The sequence below is a fragment of the Callorhinus ursinus genome, unplaced genomic scaffold (genome assembly GCF_003265705.2).
Source record: "Callorhinus ursinus isolate GAN/ISIS: 27379988/994484 unplaced genomic scaffold, GSC_fseal_2.0 scaffold11, whole genome shotgun sequence".
NCBI lineage: Eukaryota > Metazoa > Chordata > Mammalia > Carnivora > Otariidae > Callorhinus > Callorhinus ursinus.
The window spans coordinates 22,213,378-22,234,776 of record NW_027397073.1 but is presented as its reverse complement, the minus strand read 5'-3'; the positions used below and the strand labels follow the sequence as shown (position 1 = coordinate 22,234,776).

Sequence of the window (21,399 nt, the reverse complement as noted above, 5' to 3'; positions counted from 1 at the left end):
GAAGCATATGCCTCTAGCTTTGTTGTTCTTTCTTGATATTGCTTTGATTATTGGGGTCTTTTGTGGTTCCATACAAATTTTAGGGTTCGTTCTGTCTGTGAAAAATACCATTGGAATTTTAGTAGAGATTGAATTGAATCTGTAGACTTCTTTGTGTACTATGGACATTTTAACATTTTAATTCTTCTAATCCATTTGCATGGAATATCTTTCCATTTATTTGTATTCTTTCAACTTTTTTCATTAACATTTTACTATTTTCATTGTACAGGTCTTTTACCTCCTTGGCTAAATTTATTCCTAGTTATTTTATTTGCTTGATGCAATTGTAAATGGGATTGTTTTCTTCATTTCTCAATGATAGTTTGTTATTAGTGTGTAGAAATGCAGCTGACTTCTGTGTGCTGGTTTTATGTTCTGCCACTTTACTAAATTTGTTTATTCTAGCAAGTTTTTCGTGGAGACTTTAGGGTTTTCTCTATATAATATTATATCATCTGAAAATAGTAACAGTTTTACTTGTTCTTTTCTGATTTGGATGCATTTTTTTTCTTGCCTAATTACTCTGGTCAAGACTTCTAGTACTGTGCTGAATAAAATTATCAACAGTGGGTATCCTTGTCTTATTCCTGATACTAGAGGAAAACTATACAGCTTTTCAGCTTTTCATCATTGAATATGATGTGAGCTGCAGGTTTGTCATATATGGACTTTATTATCTTGAGGTACATTCCCTCTATACACACTTTTTTGAGTTGTTGGGGTTTTTTTTGGTATTCATAAGTGGATGTTGAATTTTGTCAAATGATTTTTCTGCATCTATTGAAATGATCAAATGATCAAGGGCTTTTTATCCTTCATTTTGTTGATGTGTTGTATCACATTGATTTTGGGTGTGTTGAACTGTCATTGCATTCCTAGAATAAATCCCACTTGATCATGGTGCATGATTCTTTAAATGTATTGTTGATTTTGGTTTGCTAACATTTTGCTGGGAATTGTTACATCAGTCCTCCTCTTCCCCCTCCCCCTCCTTCCTCTTTTCTCCCCTTCCCTTACTCCCTCCTCCTCCCTTCTCCCTCCTTGATAGGGATTGCATTAAATGTGTAGATTTTTTGGGTAGTATAGATATTTTAACCATTTGTTCTTCCAATCCATGAGCATGGAATATTTTTCCATTTCTTTGTGTCATCTTCAATTTCTTTCATCATTGTTTTGTAGTTTTCAGCATGCAGATTTTTTACCTCTTTGGTCAGGTTTATTCCTTGGTATCTTACAGGTTTTGGTGCAATTGTAAATGGGATTGATTCCTTGATTTCTCTTTCTGCTGCTTCATTTTTGGTATACAGAAACACAACAGATTTCTGTACATTGATTTTGTATCCAGACTTTACTGAATTCATGTATCACTTCCAGAAATTTTTTGGTAGATTCTTTTGTGTTTTCTATATATTGTATCTTATCATCTGCAAATAATGAAAGCTGGACTTCTTCCTTGCCAATTTGGATGCCTTTTCTTTTTTGTTGTCTGCTTGCTGATAGTAGGACTTTAGTACTGTTATGTAACAATGGTGAGAGTGGGCATCCTTGTCTTTCTCCTGACCATAGAGGAAAGGCTCTCCATTTTTCCCCATTGAGGGTGATACTAGCTGTGTGTCTTTCCTATATGGCCTTTATGATGTTGAGTTATGTTCCCTCTCACCCTACTCTGTTGAGGTTTTTTATCATGAATGGATGTGGTACTTTGTCAAATGCTTTGTCTGTATCTATTAAAAGGATCATATGGTTTTTATCCTTTTATTGTGGTGTATCATGATGATTGATTTATGAGTATTGAACCACCCTTGAATCTCAGGAATAAATCCCACTTCATCGTGGTGAATGATTCTTTTAATGTATTGTTAGATTTGATTTGTTAGTAATTTATTGAGGATTTTTGCATCCATGTCCATTAGGGATATTGGTCTGTAGTTCTCTTTTTTTGGTGGAGTCTTTGTCTGGTTTTGGTATCAGGGTAATGCTGGCCTTATAGAATGAATTGGGAAGTTTTCCTTCCATTTCTATTTTTTTGGAGTAGTTGAGAAGAATAGGTATTAACTCTTCTCTAAATGTTTAGTAGAATTCCCCTGTGAAGTCTTTTGATCCTGGACTGCTGTTTGTTGGGATATTTTTGATTACTGATTCAATTTCTTTGCTGGTTATCAGTCTGTTCAAATTTTCTATTTAATCCTGTTTCAGTTTTGGTAGTTTCTATGTTTCTAGGAATATCTATTTCTTGAGACTGTCCAATTTGTTGACATTTAATTTTTCATAATATTGTCTTATAACTGTTTGTATTTTGTGGTGTTGGTTGTTATTTCTCCTCATTTGTGATTTTATTTATTTGGGTCATTTCTCTTTTTGATAAGTCAGGCTAGAGGGTTATCAATTTTATTAATTCTTTCAAAGAACCAGCTTCTGGTTTCATTGATCTGTTCTATTGTTTTCCTAATTTCTATATCATTTATTTCTGCTCTAATCTTTATTATTTCCCTTTTTGTGCTAGCTTTAGGCTTTATTCTTTTTAGCTCCTTTAGGTATAAGGTTAGGTTGTTTATTTGAGATTTTTTCTTCTTGAGGTAGGCCTGTAGTACTATATACTTCCCTCTTATGATTGCCTTTGCTACATCCTAAAGGTTTTGGACCATTGTGTTTTCATTTTTATTTGTTTCCATGTATTTTTTTTTAATAATAATTCTTAGGAACATTTTCTTTTCTTTCTTTTTTTTTAAGATTTTTTTATTTTTTAACAGACAGCGAGAGAGGGAACACAAGCAGGAAGAGTGGGAGAGGGAGAAGCAGGCTTCCTGCCAAGCAGGGAGCCCGATGTGGGACTCAGTCCCAGGACCCTGGGATCATGACCTGAGCCGAAGGCAGACGCTTAATGACTGAGCCACCCAGGTGCCCTCCATGTATTTTTTTATGTCTTCTTTGATTTCGTGATTGACCCATCCATTCTTTAGTAGCATGTGGTTTAACCTCCAAGTATTTGTGGTCTTTCCAAATTTTTTTATGTGGTTGACTTCAAGTTTCATAGTGTTGTGGTCAGAAAAGATGCATGGTATGATCATAATCTTTTTGTACTTGTTGAGGCCTATTTTGTGCACTGCTATGTGATCTATTCTGGAGAATATTCCATGTGTACTTAACAAGAATGTGTGTTCTGCTGTTTTAGGATAAAATATTCTGAATATATCTATTAAGTCCATCTGGTCCAGTATGTCATTCAAAGCCATTGTTTCCTTGATTTTCTGCCTAGATGATCTGTCCATTGTCCTAAGTGTCCCCCACTATTATTATTACCAGTTTCCTTATGTTTGTTATTAGTTGCTTTAAATTTGGGTGCTCACTCCCATGTTGGGGGCATAAATATTTACAGTGGTTCTTCTTGTTGGAAAGTCCCCTTTATTATGATATGATGCCCTTCTTCATGTCTTGTTACAGTCTTCAGCTTAAAATCTAGTTTGTCTGATAGAAGTATTGCTACTATAGCTTTCTTTTGATATCCATTTGCATGATAAATGTTTCTCCATTCCCTCATTTTCAATATGCAGGTGACTTTATGGCTAAAATGAGTCTCTTGTAGGCAGCATATATAGATAGGTCTTGTTTTTTTTGTTTTTGTTTTTTATCCATTTTGACACCTTATGTCTTTTGATTGGAGTTTTTAGTCCATTTATATTCAGAGTGATTACTGATAGATATGTATGTATTGCCATTTTATTGTTTTGTTTCTGGAGATTTTCTCTGTTCCTTTTTAGTCTTTGTCACTTTTGGTCTTTCCATTCAAAGAGTCCTTTTAAAATTTCTTGCAGGGCTGGTTTACTGGTCACAGATTCCTTTGCTTTTTTTTGTCTGGGAAACTCTATTTCTCATATTCTGAACGATAGCCTTGCTGGATAGAGGATTCTTGGCTGCAGATTTCTCCCATTCAGCATGTTGTATATATCATGCCACTCTCTTCTGGCTTGTCAAGTTTCTGTTGAGATATCTGCAGCTGGCCTTATGGGTCTTCTCTTGTAAGTTAGGGACTTCTTTTGTCTTGCTGCTTTTAGGATTTTTTTATCACTATATTTTTCAAATTTATTATAATATGTCTTGGAGCTGGCCTGCTTTTGTCAATTTTGATGGGAATTCTCTGTGCCTGCTGGATTTGGATACCTATTTCCTTCACCAGATTAGGGAAGTTTTCAGCTATTATTTCCTGAAAAAATATTTCCTGACCCTTTTCTCTCTCTCCTTCTGGGACTCCTATGGTACGATTATTATTACATTTGAAGGAGTCACTGAGTTCCCTAAGTTTATTCTTCTCTTCTGTAATTCTTCTTTCTCTCTTTTGTTCAGCTTCCTCATTTTCCATTATTTTATCTTCTGTATCACTTATTCATTCCTCTGCTGCTTCCATCCTGGTGGTCATTGCCTTCAGTCTGTTTCAAATCTCAGTTATTGCATTTTTCATTTTTCACTGTTTTGTAACTCTTTTATCTCTGGTAAGGGCCACTCTGAAGTCTTCCATTTTTTTCTGAAGCCCAGTGAGTATCCTTTTGATTGTTGCTTTAAATCCTCTATCAGGCATATTACTTATCTCTGTTTAGATCTCTGTGACTTTTCTTGCTTCATTTGGGATCAATTCCTCCATGTTGGCATTTTATCTAAGTCTCTGTCATCTTCTGTGTATTAGAAGAGCCTACTGTGTTTCCTGCTCCTGAGAGTAATGGCTTTATGAAAGAGGTCATATAGTGTCCAGGGCCTGGTGCTTCAGGGAGTGTTGTCTGGTGTGAGCTCCTGCACTCTGCTGCTGTGTTTTGTATGGCTGCTCTATCCCTCAGTTCAGTCCTGTGCAGAGTTTCTTCTTGCCTGCAGTGGGCAGTGTTTGGACCTTGGCCTGAATGTGGCTAGTTTTAACTAGGTCTGCTTGTTAAATGAGACCTGATGATACTTCCATTAGAACTGAAGCCTTGTAGAACACTCTGGTCAGGAAAGGTGATGTGTGCAGGGGTTTCTGCTGGTCTTCAGAGGAAGGGCCTGCTGCCCTGGGTCTGAAGCATACCTGCCAGAGAAGGGGCAGTACTGGCAGAGCGCTGGGGGTCAGGACCTGGTGGAAGCAGGTCTGGAAGCCAGTACTGCTATGCTGTTTATTGAAGCAGGTTTATACTGAGGGGTGGGGGAGGGAAATGGCACCAGCCAGTTCCCTTGTCCCTGGAGAGGGGTCTCGTGCTGTGCTTGCTGCTCTCAGGGAAGCACTTCCAGAAGAGCGAATAATCTCCCTTCGTGCATCCAGGTGTTTTTCAGATTGCTGTTTTCATGCTATCTGTGTCTAGGTGGCTTGCCTGCCTGGAGCAGTGTAGTGCCCTTTGGGCTCTAGCCCAGCCAAGTCTGCTGTCTTTTAAAAACCACAAACTTTAGGGACCTGGGATGGGCAGGGGCTTGCTGGTCCTCTGGGGGGAGGGTCTCACCATGCTGGAACTGAGATAGGTTTGACTGAGAAGGACAGTCACAACAGAGTGCAGAGGTGCAGGACTTGGAGCAGGCAGGGGAGGCAGCCAGCGTTAAGGCAAACTTCCCTTTGCTGGCGGGTCTGTGTCTATACTGAGGGGCAGGGGAGGGAAATGGTGTCCACCAGGTCCTTTGTCCCAAGAGAGGCATCTCTGCCAACACTACCTCTCACAGATGCACCCCAAAAAGGGTGCACCTTCTCTCCCCTGTGACCCTTAGGTGTTCCTCAGATTGTGCCACCTCCCCTCCTCACCGCCCCCCGCCCCAGGTTGCTTGCTTGCCTTCTCTTCAGGAGTAGGGCAGCATTCTCAGGGCTGTATCCCAGCCAAGCCCTCCAACTTTAAAACTCCAGACTTCAAGCTCCACTGGTTGCAAAAACTCACAAAAATCAGCCTCTCTCATTTTCCCAGCCAGTGACTTTAAGGAAGTGTTCTCCTTGTGCAATCTCTTGTGCATTCTTCTCTCTCTCCCCTTTCTCTGCAACCATGGCTCCCTCCCCTCTGCAGCACCTGCAATCCATTTCTCCCCCAAACCACATCTGCATACTTCCTCCCTTCCTCGATGCCACCTCCTCTCTCCCTCTAGTTGTGCAGTTTGTTCTGTCAGTCCTCAGGTTGATTTCTTCAGTATTCAGAGTGATAGTTACCTAGTTCTGTTCCAGGAGTGAGACGATCCCAGGGTTCTCCTGTTATGCTGTCATCTTAGCTCCCTCCTTTGCTGGGAGGTTTTTTTAATTATTGATTCAATCTCATTACTAATAATTTATATGTTTAGGCTTTTTATTTCTTCAAGATTCAAACTTGGTAGGTTATGTTTCTGGGAATTCATTTCTTCTAGGATTTCAAGTTTGTTGATAGATAACTGTTCATAATAGTCTTTATGATCCTTTATATTTGTGTGGTATCAGTTGTCATGTCCCTCTTTCATTTCTGATTTTGAGTCTTCTTTTTTGGGGGGAGGGTGGGTCTAGCTAAAAGTTTGTCAATTTTCAAAAATCCATCTCTGTTTTCCTAATCTATTGTTTTTTAATCTCTATTTCATTTATCTTTGCTCTGATCTTCTTTCTTTTACTAACTTTGGACTTTGTTTATTCTTCTATTTCTAGTTCCTTGAGGTGTAAAGTTAGGTTGTTTATTTGAGATTTTCTGTTTCCTGATGTGGGTGGGCATTTATCACTATGAAAATCCCTCTTAGAATTCCTTTTGCTGTATCTTATGTTTCAGTACATTGTGTTTTCATTTGCATTTGTCTCATGGTATTTTTTATTTTAATTTCTTCTTTGACCCATTGGTTGGTCAGTAGGTTGTTTTTAATCTCTACATATTTCTGAATTTTCCAGTTCTCTTCTTGTAATTGATTTCTAGCTTCATACCATTGTGGTCAGAAAAGATGCTTGCTATGATTTCAGTCTTCTTATATTTATTAAGATTTATTTCATGGCCTAACATATGATTTACCCTAGAAAATGTTCCATATGCACTTCAGAAGAATGCATATCCTATTGCTTTTGGATGGAACGTTCTGTTTAAGTCTGTTAAGTCCATCTGGTCTAACTTGTCATTTAAGGCCACTATTTCCTTTATTATTTCCTGTCTGGATGGTCTATCCATTGGTGAAAGTGGGGGTATTAAAATCCCATACTGTTACTGTATTGCTATTTCTCTGTTTAGGTCTATTCATATTTGCTTTATGTATTTAGCTGATCCCTAGATTCCAGTTCTTGAAATTGAGCCTGTAGATGTATCTCTACAAAAACAGGACAACAACAACAATTACAGCCACCACAAAAACATGCACAGAGTTATTGTGAAGTTTTTTGTAATAGCATGGGATTGGTGACTTAAATGCCCATCAAAAGGACTGGTTGATTAAATGACTGTAGATAAACATAATTGAATACTATACAGCCTTAAAAGAATGGTAAAGAGCTCCAGGAGCTGATTTAAAATTAATTCTAAGTTATTTTGCTAAGTGAAAAAGTCAAGATTATCATTTTTTTCTATAGTAAAGAAAAAAATAAGAGTGCATATTTATAGGAAAGATAGATGGGAAACAAAGGAACATGTTTACCTTCAAGGAATATGGAAAATAGAATAGAAGGGCTGGTGATGAGTTTACCATTTTATGTAGTTTTGGCTTTTAAGCCAGGCAAAGTTTATATATTTAAAAATAATCAAGAAGGAAAACAAACCCTAAAATTGAACCAAAGTGTAACTAATAAACCTAAAGTTGTATCAAATTGATAACATAGCCACTCAGAGAAAAGAGTGAGTTTAAATGATTTTTGAACCCAGTACCATGATTGTACATTTTTCATGGGGAATATGCTAAAAACAAGCAAAAAGAATTGCATAGAAATCTTAAATTCACTCAGTAGGTTTATTATTAGTAGTAATGTGAATAGTAATATTTTATTAATGTTAATAGCACTTTTAGTAGTAGGCTATATTACTGTAGGATGAAGCAAATAAATAAATATACTAGTGTTACTATGAACCAAGAGTTTTAGGGCAAAAGATGTGATAATGAAATAAAAGTAGTTAAAACTCCTTTTAGTGGCAAATTTAATTAGAAATAGAAAATACAAACTCATAATTTTTCCGATGTATTTTCCTTTACTCTGTCCACTGAAAAAAGCTTAAAAGCAAAACTATCCAGTAGCAATGAGAGAATCAGCATGGAAATCTTAGTCCTAAAACCAGTTCCCAGTTAAAAGAAAAACAGAGCTCTTTGAAAATTTGACTGATTTCAGAGTGTTCTAGTTATCTACTTCTGTGCAATAAACCACCCCAAAACTTAGTGGCTTACAAAACAACAGCATCAATATTGCTCACGAATCTGCAATTTAGGCAGAACTTGGCAGGGGCAGTTTATCTCTGAGTCACTCTGTTGGCTTGGGAAGCTTGTAGCCTGGATGCTAGCATCCATATCACTTGAAGGCTCACTCACATGTCTGGCAAGTGATGCTAGGAAGACCCAAATAACTGGGGGATGGAATAACTGAGGATCCTTGTACATCTCTTTATCTCCATGTTGTCTCTGTACCTTGGAGGCTTCAGGATAACTAGAATTCTTATGTGGTAGCTCAAGACTCCCAAGGAATAGGTCTCAAAAAAGAGAAAGCCAAGAAATAAACTGTGTATTTTCTTTTATGATCAAGTCTTGGGAGCATGATTTCTGTTTCATTCTGTCTATTAGAAGTGAGTCAGTAAGGCCAGCTCATATTCAAGGGGAAGGGAGCTCAAGTTTATCTTTTGATGGGAAGACATCAAAGAATTTGTGGCTATGTTGTAAAACCACCACACATATCTCCAGGGAAATACAGTGTGAGTTGAGACCTCTGCATATGCCAAAAATTAAGAAAGTACTTAAAGACGAATATAAATCTGTCAGCAGAGCACAAGAGCTTGCTTAAGCATGTACTTACCAAATTTTGGGCAATTTAAGCATGAGTATAATTAATTGTATCATTTGAGTAAAAACCTTTGAGTCTATAGTGATACTCAAAAGATGGAGGAGCAAAAGCTACCTTCTTTTAGATAAATGCTAGCCAGTATACACAAAAATTATAAAGTTTGACTATCACTATTTAGGAAACTCTAGTGTAATAACTGGTTCAGGCAAGTGATAAATGTGTTTGTTTAAACCATTAGGTGAAACTTAGTTGGGAAACAATATTTACACGTAGTGCCAAAGAATGAATGAATTACTATTTGCAGAGGGAGGAAATTTTTCTTGACATAGGGAGATCTGGTCCCTGTTATTTTAACCAAGTGATCCAGTTTGGCATTAGTAATGGTAAGCTATGTTGATCTTCTAAGATCTTTTAAGACATGTTGTTATCCCATGTAAGGTAGCAAACATCTGCTCTGACATATTCTTCCAATGATTAACCCAAATTCAATCAGGCCTCTAGTTCTAATGTAGGGTTTATAGAAAAGAATGGCAGTAGAGAAACAAATTAAAACCAAAGAAATCAAAACCAAAAATACAAATCCAGAATGTGAAATACCTTTTAAAAAAAAAACCCAAAACTGGTCTGGATTCTTCATAAATCTGAGTGTTAGAAAAAAAAAAAGTGGGGGCTTTTATTTAATCCATTAAAAGTGATTAAAGGGCCATAAAAAGCAAGTGGAATGTATTAACTTTGATAGGATCTTGGTTTAGTAACATAGATAGCATGAAAGCAGGAAGAAAGGGAAAAAAATGGCCATAATAGACACTTTGGAAACAATTGGGGACATTTGTATATGGACTAAATATTATACATGCCCCAAATCATGTTTGAAAAGCAATATGTTGGACTGGACTAGATTTATATGGGCTAATTGTGTGATTTTCAAGTAGATGCTAAAGTCCGTCCTCAAAGAAGAATAACAAAAATTTTTGAGCAATACTTAACATTATTGAAGTTAGTGTGATAGCCACCAATGTGATGACATTGGATATAACTATATATAACTATTTAACTAAAACTATACACATACTTATGTACATAAAATAGCTAGAGAAATTTTTTTTAATTCCATTAAATTCATTCTATCATAGAGATTAATAAAAAAAAAGGGTAAAAATTGATTACTGGCAGGATGGAGGAACGTTATAGGGCTCTGGCAATCTGAGTTTATCTGCCCTTCCATTTGCCACACTTATTCCTTTAGAGAAACCTTATCTCTGTGTTTCTCTATCCCAGGTAATAAAGAAAATAAATTCCAAATGGCACAGAGTTGAAATCCAACCCAGGTGTCCATGTCCAAATATGAGTTCAAACACAAAGAATGAAATCCAAATGACTCTTTCTTAACCTACTCAGATTTCAGAAACTGGATCTCCTTGAGAGGAAGTCCAGTTTTGTCCTTGGAAGTAATATTTAGTTTTAATATACTTATATCAATAGTTGCCTCCATGACTGGCTTGCTATGTTTTAAATTGCCATATTTTATTGAAATTTTAAATATGCAGGATTCATGTCTGAATTCAATACTAGCATTACAGAAAAAGATAACAATATCCAATATCATAAAAAAAGTTAAAATTGTATTTTTAGTGTGGAGGAAGAAAGGCATGTTTTCCAGAAGGGGAAGGAATAAAAAACTTCATTTGGCCAAGATTTATGAGTAGAATTCTCTTCCTGGTTAATAAAGTATTCGTTCAAGAATTTCTGACAATGGACATGAAGAACACATTTGAAAACTGATTCAATAATAGTTTTTACTCTCTGCTCTTATCTAACTGTATTTTGAAGAAAAATATGTTATGGTTTGGCATAGATAAGTTTTGATCTTTGATATGATCCATTTCCTTCCAGGACTACACCATCCCTGTAAGCCTCCTATATGGCTCCAAGGGACTTCAGAGATTCTGAGGATTTCTCTAATCCTAGACCTCTTGGCAGTCTGGCCAAAATTTAATCATAATTTCTGTCTATTCTGCTGTTCTGAGAAATGTCCTGATGGAGGTTCACATTAGCTAATCTGACAGCTATCAACTATCATGTATATAATGTCAGTTTATAAAGTATTTTCATATATATCATCATATCTAATCCTTACATTAGCAAGTCCATGACTCATGAGTTTCTTTCCTACTTTACAGATAAAAGACACAATTGAAACAATATTGTCTGCTTTTCTACTTCACCAACTGTAAAACTTCTTATTAGCTCAAGGAATTTCCTTTTGCCAAAGTACCTGGAGTAGTCCCTGGCACATGTGCACTCCATAAATTATTGTTGATAAAGCCATGCTTCTCAAATTAGAGGATACAGGAAGAGTGCCCAGGGCACCAAACTTAATGCATATGTTTGGAGCATTAATTTTACTTCATGTTAAATAATTTCAAGTATTTTTATTACAAAAAATATGGATAAAAAACATATATATTTAAAGATAAAATACAAGACATGAAAAAGACTCTCAAACTTGCAGCATGCTAATTTACATCCCAGGCCTTCTGAACTACAAAATATATTGGAGTTACTTCAGCAGGAATATTAGAAAAACCCGGCGGTTGTGTTCTTTCTGCTTGTCCCTTGCTCTGGTGGACCCTGTTTAGGTTGATGACAGGGACTATTGGACTTAGCCAGCCTTATAAGACACCTTCCTCTCCAGCATAAATTCAAGATTTGTGCATTGATCCAGTTCTTGAGAGCTGCTGATGAGATGATGAAGGCATTTGAGGAAGTTCTATCCCAGACTACCTATCAAGCCTTAAATTTTCACCAGAATTATAAATTTTCAAAGCAAATTTCCAGAAAGAAGTTATTCCAATTCACTGATTTTTACAGATTAGGAAGCTGAGGACGTACAAAGTGAAGTGATTTGCTTAGCGTCACACGGCAATATAAAAATAGAACTGAAATGCATTTTAGTTTCTTAGCCCCCCAGGTCAGTGCTATATCCTCTTTCTTTATTTGAAAACCTATCTCGAGTAAGCAATCATACTACCTAGAAGGGAGAGATCAAATGCACACACTAACAGCCAAAGCACAGGGGAGCCAGGAGCCGAGGCCAGAGGCATTCACGAGTGGGCATATTATATAAGGTCAGTTTATGGGAATAGGACATGAAACATGGGGCGATGTCCCCAAAGGCAGACCCTGCCCTAGCCTTGCCCACCTCCCTCAGCAGTCTGAAGGTCTGGGGTGGCCAGGAGGCAGCACTTCAAGGGGCTCTCAGTATCAGTAACTGATGATAATGAAGAGTAATACTCAGAGGGAAGAGGACCATCCAGAAAGGTTCAGGGAGAAAAAGTAAATGCTCTACCACTTTAATATGGAGTGGCAACACCCCACCCCTGCCTCTGTGAAGTGCCCCATGGCCTGAAACCCAATTCCTCCCTGGCTTCTTTGCAGACCTAAAGCAAGCACACTGAGCACTGTTTACCACAAGCAGCCAATGATGCCCCAAGGAGCAGTATCCCTGTACTTGTAATGCTGTCAGCAGAGAAAATGCTGATGCGATATTTGAAACCCTGAGTTCAGGGGAGAAAGCAACTGGGCCAGAAAAAGAATGAATAGGCATAGCAGTGTTTCAGTGTGGGTCCCTTTAAATGTCCCCTAGCAAGGGCAGTATGTCCTGGCATCACCCTGAGATCAGTGATTAGAACTGACATCTATTGGAGAACCACAATCTCCAAATTTCCCTAAAGTGATAAAATAGCCCAGGGTGACCATATATTCTGATCTTGGTTTCCAACTATATGGATTGAGTTGATAGGCTTTCATGGAAAACCTGCTATTAATAATAACAGGCAAGTAGTTTACTTGGTGCCAGGCACTGTTCTTAAGTATTTACTTTCATTAACTGATTAGATCCTCACCACCAACTTAGGAGAGAAGTACTGTTAACCATTTTCATTATAGAAATAAAAAGGTGAGACTCAGAGAATATAGATAACTTGCCCAAAGTTCTGTGGCTAGTCGGTGGTGGGACTGAGATTCCAGCTCTGAAGTGTGTGCTCTTAACTGGTACCCTCCAGGCAGGAGACCAGGCAGCAGGGAATCAGTGGAAACCACACGGAGTATAATGGGAACCAGAGGCAAAGCCCCAAACCGGGGCAGGGGAGTCAAGAAAGAGCTTCTGTACAAAGATGTTCAAGTAGTCCTGTGAATAAAGAGCAAGACTTAGGCTGACAATGAGGTGCTTCCTGCAGAGAGAGAGGCAGACACCCTGACCTGCCGAGAGAGGAAAGAGAGTGGAGCATTTTCAAGTGATTGAATCCATTTGAATAGGACTGGAGTGTAGAATTTAAAAAGGAAAATGCGAGGCTGAAGAAGGATGCAGGAGCAAGTTCCCAAGGGGCCTTAAGTTGTCTTAACAAGTGGAGTGCAGGTGGGGTCTGGATAGGGCATTCTCTTCTCAGTCCTCTTTTTAGGATACATGGGCAGTGTTAGATAACTGCCATCTTTCCTGACTGAGGTGTGGATGGAATTGTTGACAAATGTGCTCGACATTGGTAAGCAATTCATCAGCATATTGGCATTCTAGACTTGTGTTCTCATCCCGGTGTAGCCTTTAAAAAAAAAACATAGAGGGGAAAATGTTTTCTCTGGCCACCCTCTGGTTTTCTTAATGACTGTTTCTTCCTTGTCAGAATCACCTTCTTTTCCAGATTCTGCCTCAGCCATAAGAACACACAAATAATAGTTGCAGTGGATTGATTCTCAAATATTATAGCTCAAGGAAGCAACACAGCTTGATGTGGCTAAGACAGTAGACTACAGAAACAGACTAGCTCTGTGTTCAGACCTGGCTGTAGGACTTCCCAGATGGGGAACTCTAGACAAAAACGCCTTCACTTCTCCACACCTTAGTTATAAAGCAATCATATGCACCTACCTCTTAGGTATAGAGATGATTCAGTGGTTAATTGTATGTCAACACTTTGAACAGTGCCTGGCACATAATGAGTACTTAATAAACATTAGCTGTCAGTGGTATTTTTCACAGAGATAGTGGCATGAACAAAGCACTATGGGAACACAGAGAAAGGAGCAATTTATTGGGGTGGAGAAGTGTTTGGGAAATATACCACAGAAGATTTAACATTTTTCTAAGTCTTTTTTGGAGAAAAAACAGAGCTAACAACTGACGAATTATTGAACTCTACAGCTGAAACTAATGATGTACTATATGTTGGCTAATTGAATTTAAATTAAAAAATAAAAAAATCCAAGAGTCAAACCCAAACGAAACAGAGTTAATACCCATCCTTCCCTCCCTGCGCCCCGCACCCCACCGCCGCCCCAGCATTAGAGCAAGTAATTCTTAGCTCTGCAGGAGCCATTTATTGAAAACTTTTTGAAAGGTGGTCCTATCCTGTTGAGCACCAGGTCAAGTTGTCTCTCATGCAGAAGGACTCAGGACATCAATTATTTGAACCATGGTGTGTGTACCTATTTTAAGGAAATCTCACTTATAAAAATCTACCCTTGAACAATAAGCCACAGACCACATTTTAGCAGAATTATTTACTTTATAAAATTGTAGCAAGTTTTTTTTTTAAATAAGAACCTCTCCTTGAATATTAATTTAAAAAAATCTTGATTTGTACTTTCCATTGAACTACAAAGACATTGGCTATGGAAGTTGAATCGCTCAGCTGTGTGGCGCTGGGCAACTGACTCACATTATTTCTAATTCTTAAAACCGTAGGATATGTGATGTAGCTGTTACTATCCATGTTTTACAGTTTAAGAGAAGTTTAGTTGTCTTAGTGTACAAAACTAGAACATGAAAACGCCTGGATTAAAGACTAGTTTCCAAGGCTCATGGTCTATATAACTTCTCCAATAGGAATTGTGGTTTATGTGTTGTCATAATCTCTCCACTAAGGAAACTGCCAGTCTTTAAATCAGAAGAGGTTTTCAGGTTCTGATTTGTTTTTGCCAGAACTGCCTTGCCACTTTTGGTCATGTCTTTAGCTTCCCATTCCTAATTCAGCTTTCCAGCTCATTTAACACAATGCCAGCTCGATGATGGAATTCTCAGCTTTCCAAAATGTAAGATGGTGAGTGGAAATTTTACTCAATAACCCAATCCTTTTAACTCTAATTAAGCCACTTTCAAGGTTCTGTCTAAATTTGGAATTGACAACTTAATTGGTTGTCCACGTAAAGGAAAGACTATGCTCTCCCTGACTAGGTTAGGACTAGGACTATAATCCCTTTTACATTGGCAGGAAAGAAAAAGCTCTGAAGTATAAACTGCCTGATGGAGTAAGAGTTTCCCGGGATGCGCTTAGTTTGTCAGGATCACTTCTGGAGATCATATTTTCATTATTCAGTGCTTAAGTCCTTTTTTCTTTGGTTGATGTAGTTGACCCTTTGCCTCGAAAACATTGAAGAAAGCATAACTTTCAGTGTTGCCCCACAAGAAATAAATTCCCAAGATTTTGTCCACCCGCATCTCTTCTTCCAGAAAACACTGTTCTTCATCTGTCCAGCTAAGAGGGAGCTATTTCCATACTGCCTAACAGATTACCTAGATTAGAGTTGGATCCTGTCTGGCAAAACTTAGCTCTCAGACTCCATGTTTCCTTAAGGCTGCAGCCTCCTGAAATGTGGTGTGTGTATGTGTTTGCCTGTGTCCACATCTGTTACTGATTTGACTGCAGCACAGTGGGTCAAGGTGTCTACTTGGACCTCAGCAACACAAAGACTCCAGGAAGGGATGAGGCTTCAGAACCAGTACAAAACTCCTGATCTCCAAACTAGTCTTTTTAATGATAAAGCTCATGTGGTAGAAAACATTTGATATGGATAAACAAAAATGTCAAAACTGAAAAGGACCTCAGAGGTTACTTACTTCATCTACCTCCCTTTACTGATGATTTTACAGAGGTTCAGATAGATGAATTGCCCCAGGTCACAGAGGCAGGGAGAAAACCAAATTTCTGATATTAGCCTGTTGCTCGGTGCACCAGAAGCTAGGGTACTTGCTAATTTTAAGTGGCTTATATATGCCACCATTTAGTATGGTGTTCTTACCAACACAGAAGTTGGAAACTACACTCAAGCATAGAACCAGTGAGAGGCATGAATTTATCAACACAGTTAAAAGAGAGAGAGAGAGAAAGAAAGAGATTGATTGTACAGAGTGAGATGATATTCTGGAGCTAGAATGCTTCCTTGTCTTTAAAACTTCTAATATGCATAGGGCACCTGGGTGGCTCAAATGGTTAAGCGTCTGCCTTCGGCTCAGGTCATGATCCCAGGGTCCTGGGATTGAGTCCCGCATCGGGCTCCCTGCTCCTTGGGAGCCTGCTTCTCCCTCTGCCTCTCTCCTTCTCTCTGTCTCTCATGAATAAATAAAATAAAAGTCTTTAAAACAAATAAACAAAAAACTTCTAATATGCATAGATTGGTTGTTTAGGGGTTTTAATATGTAATTTCATGAGTAGATTTTTGTTGAAAAGGATAACATGGTACCTAGAAATAAGAAAACCGGTAGGTGGAGCTGAGTTCTGCTCCAGACATCTGGGGACCTGCAGGATTCCCAAGTTCACTTATAGCACCAGGCTTTTTCCCTTTCATTTTCTGCTGATGCTGCCTGGTCATCCATTTATCATCTCCCACACATAAAAAACCTACAGATTTTAAGTCACCTCTAATTTCTTGTGATCCCCCCAAATCACCCCCGATTCAGATTCATGTTTCTTGCAGGGAAGGGATAACAGTATCCTACATATTGGACATGCTAGCCATAAGACTGAGGTCCCTCAGCAGGTTGCTCTGTGTGCTGAGTGCCTTGCTCCTGTCCAGGGCTGAGATCTTTATATTTGTTTTGTGCTGCCCTGGTCAATGAAAAAAATGATCCAGTATCCCAGTTCTCTTTGGCTTTGCTTCAGCTTGTTAGAGCTTTTAACATTTGCCTTTTCCTAATTGCTGCAGGCAGGGTAGGCTTTAATAAAATTGTAAGGTTGGAAAAGTTTACCTTTAACTCTATCTCCCCTTCTGGGTTCTGTCTTCATTTCTGGCTTTCCCCATTACATCTCTTCAGGAACAATAACTCTAATGAGGTATGACTTCATATTAGTTGATAAAGCATCAGTCATTCCTTCCATTCATCCAATAATTTTTTTTAAGATTTTATTTATTTGAGAGAGAGAGAGAGAATGTGTGCATGAGCAGTGGGGGAAGGACACAAGGAGAAGGAGAAGCAGACTCCCCCCCCCCCCCAGCAGGGAGCCCCACACGGGGCTCGATCCCAGGACCCTGAGATCAGGACCTGAGCCAAAGGCAGACAGACGTTTAGTGGACTGAGCCACCCAGGCGCCCCCACCCAACAATTTCTTATTGAGTACCTGCTGTGTTCAAGGATTGGTTATTTGCTTAACATATTTATAATTTGTCATTGGCTCATAATCTTTATACTACCTCTGCAATTTTTGCCATACCACCTCAAAAATAACAATATTTTTCATTGAAATCAATTTGCCGTCTACTTAAATTTATATCAAAAATAGATTTTGGAGTTTTTTGTTTAAGCACTAGCTTCTAACTTTGTCTTTCACATCAAACCTAGTGGATGCTAGAGAGGATATAGCTCACATGAGCAAATGTGGACCTTCTAATAAAAAGTGGTACAAAACTGGAAATATCTCAGGTGGCTGTTAAAGTCTGTGTTTCTTCTTAAGTGAAAGCAATGGCAACACGGAGCCCAGGAGATAGGTTGGGTGGAGCATCCCAGGCACCATGACGCCTCTCTCTCAGGTTGCCTTGGGAAGCCCAGGCTGGAAGTCATGAGCTGGCAGGGCACTCCCTTGGCTAGAGTGAGTCTAACTCCAGTATAGGAGTACAGAATTTGGCTGGCATTTATCAAGTTCCCAGAGCACTAAAAAGAAGGGGAATGGAGTAAACAACTATAGGCATACCTCAGAGAGATTGCAAGTTTGGTCCCAGGCCAATAAAGTATCACAGTAAAATGAGTCAAATTAATTTTTTGGTTTCCTAGTACATATAAAAGTCACTATACTGGGGTCTATTAGGTATACAATAGGATTGGATCTTAAAAGATATACTACCTTAATCAAAAATACTGTATTGCTAAAAAATGCTAACCATCACCCGAGCTTTCAGTGAGTCAGTTTTTCCTGGTGGAGGGTCTTGTCTCAGTGTTGATAGCTGCTGTGACTGAAGAGGGTGGCGGTGGTTGCTCGTGGTTGGGGTAGTGTGGCAGTTTTTCTAAAGTAAGACAAGGAGTGAAGTTTACCACATCTCTTGACTCTTCCTTTCACAAATGATTTCTCTGTAGCATGTAATGCTGTTCGATAGCATTTTACCCACAGTGGAACTTCTTTCAAAATTGGAGTCAGTCCTCTCAACCCCTGCAACTGCTTTATCAGCTAAGTTTATATAATCTTTGAAAGCTTTTGTTTTCACTTCAACGATCTTCATAGCGTCTTCACCAGGTGAATGTCTCTGGGTAAAAGAGAGCCTGGGATGATATGACATTTGATGTCATGGGTCCAGGAAAAGAGTGGAAGTGTTTAAGTAGATTATATCAAAAGACAATCCACCTGTATAAGATGGCTCTCCTCCCCACAAATCACAGTTAGAAGAACAAGGCTAGGATTAGATTTCACCTTTCCTTTCACCTTTGCAGGGTGCTGACCCTGTAAAAGGAATATTGATAAGACAGTACAATTTTTAAAAGTCACAAAATATTTGAGTATGACAATACAAGGCAACAACAACAACAAAGATACATAGTGGATAAAGCAGAGCTAATGGAGCAGAAAGAACAGAAACTTTGAATAAGCATAATACATATACTTAGGGAAATAAGGAAATTTATTACAAACATGATAAAAGGACAGATGTTTCTAAAGAACCAGTTAGAGATATTGGATGTGAATGATGTAATTATTTCAATAAGGGATTAAATAGAAAATTTAAGTAGCAGAATAGCTACAAAGAGTTAATTAATGGGCTGGAAAATTATACTGAGATTTTCCAGATTAAGGGGCTGGCATAAATAGGCAGAAAGTATTTTTAAAAGTTTCAGAGTTATAGAAGATCAAATTAGAAAGCAAATATTCATTTAGTAGGATTTCCAGAGGAAATATTAAAAAGATATTGTAGAAAGGTAATCTTTGAAGAAAACATATTTTCCAGAACTAAAAGAAGGCACATGACCTTAGATTAAAAATGGTTTCAGGGGTGAAACAGCACACAATAAACAAATAAGATAAAACCACATATCCAAGCACATCAGAGTGAACTCTCACAGCAATCTTCCAGAGAGGAAAAACAAACGAACTATAAAGCCGTAGGCATGAGATAGGACATAAGATTTCTCAAAAGCAATGAGACAATGAGATCATGTGGTATTGAGGGACAGGGGAAGGAGCTGATTCCAGATTATCCAGAAAATAGTACTTTAAATAACATAAAACAAAAATCTTTTCACCCTAATGCCCATAGACCTCATCTAAAGTAACTTTTTTTAGAGCATATTCTTTACTGAGAATATAAATTAGCCAGCAAGGAAGTAATAATTATGGAAAGCAGGAATAAATAAGGGTATTAACAAATGTCATTTGTTTTAATAAGCAATAATTAAAAGGAAATATATATACACAACACCTAATCTACAATTTAATGTCCTATCAAAACTGGCAAGGCGAGTTGTAGAGAACAAAGGGAGAAAAATCAAAGTTCTTACCTGTAAGAGAGGGAAACATAGGTACTAAAGATATTTAGACATTGGACAGGAAAGAACTATAGGCTTTAATAAGCGAACCATAACCATCAGAAAAATTCAATGAAAGACATAAGTTTAAACAACTAATGGGGAATAGAGGAAGGAAGGAAAAAAAGATTGACCTAAGTAATAAACATTGTACTTAAAGACAAACCAGAAAGTAGTAGAAATAAATCCTAATTCATTGGTACTATAATAGGTAAAAATGGTGTAAAGGCACAGATTTAAAAACAGACTCAGATAAGATTTAAAAATCCAGTTTTGCTTTTTTTTTTTCAGTTAAAAGTAAAGATAAAGGGGTACCTAGGTTACTCAGTCAATTAAGCATCTGACTCTTGATTTTGACTCAGGTCATGATCTCAGGGTCCTGGAATTGAGCCCTGCATCAGGCTCCACATTTAGTGAAGAGTCTGCTTTGGATTCTGTCTCCCCCCTCCCTGCTTTTTCTCCATCTCTCTCTAAAATAAATAAAATCTTAACCAAAGATAAAGTTTGAAAATGATGATGTGGGATAAGGGCTAATAGGCAAACATGAAACAAATCTGGGATAGTTGCATTTTCATTATCAACCAAAATGGGATAAACAGACACACATGTATATGTGTATGTACTTATGTGAGAGAAAACATCATGGAACAGAATTTGGCACATCGTAAGTGCTGCGTGAGCTAGGTGTCATTACCTTAATGTTTTTATTCCGAGACAGATTATAGACAAATCTCCTATGCTGAGGTATCCCCAATAATTTATGTAAATATTCTGCCCTTGAGGAAGTAGAACATCCCACTTTTAAGAGTGAAAGCTCCTAATGACCTCCTTCCAAAGAATACGATATGGAGAAGGGGAAAATTGTAACAGCACAGTGGAGAAACCTGACGAATACCAACTACTTCAACCAGGTGGTCAACATTCATCTTAACAAATGAAGATGACACTTCACCCCTGTGGCCTTTCTCCCCAGTATCCATAACCCCAGTTAAATCATGAGGAAGACATCAGACAACTCCCAGCTGAGGAACGTTTTGCAAAATAGCTGACCAGTACTTTTCAAAACTGGTCATGGTAACCCAAATTAATGAAAGTCTGAGAAACTGCCACAGCCAAGAGAAGCCTGTGGGAACTTGATGGCTACACGTAATGTAGAATTCTGGATAGGATCCTGGAACAACAACAACAACAACAAATTATGTTAAAACTAGGGAAATCTGAATAGTGTATGGACTTAATAGCATTGCAATTATTGCTTTGTCAATTGCAAGGAATGAACCATACGGATGTAAGATGTTACTAATAGGGATACTGGTTGTGAGGTCTTGGAACTCTGTTATTTTCACAACTTTGCTGTAAATCTGAAACTTTTAAAATTGCTTTAAAAGTTTATTTTAAAAATTCTAGCCAACATATTTTTAAAAACATTTGTGAGAGTGAAATCTATAAAAACAGAGTAATTCTATAAAACATACGAGTAATTCTTGGAGTAGATGCTGGTTTCTAGATATAAAACTGAAAATGCTAGCCACAAAAGAAAAAAAAATAGAATATACCAAAACATGAACTTTTGTGCTGCAAACAACACATCAAGAAAGTGGGGGAATAAAAAGCCCACAGAATGGGAGAAAATATCAGCAAATGAAGAGAGTTGCATCAAAAATATGTA

General features: G+C 37.9%; 1 pseudogene; it reads right to left on the bottom strand.

Annotated features, from left to right (window-relative positions):
• LOC141373760 (AP-3 complex subunit sigma-1-like) overlaps positions 1 to 20,710 on the bottom strand; it is a 106,947-nt pseudogene extending 86,237 nt beyond the window's left edge.
• Between the last annotated feature and the right edge of the window lie 689 nt (positions 20,711 to 21,399).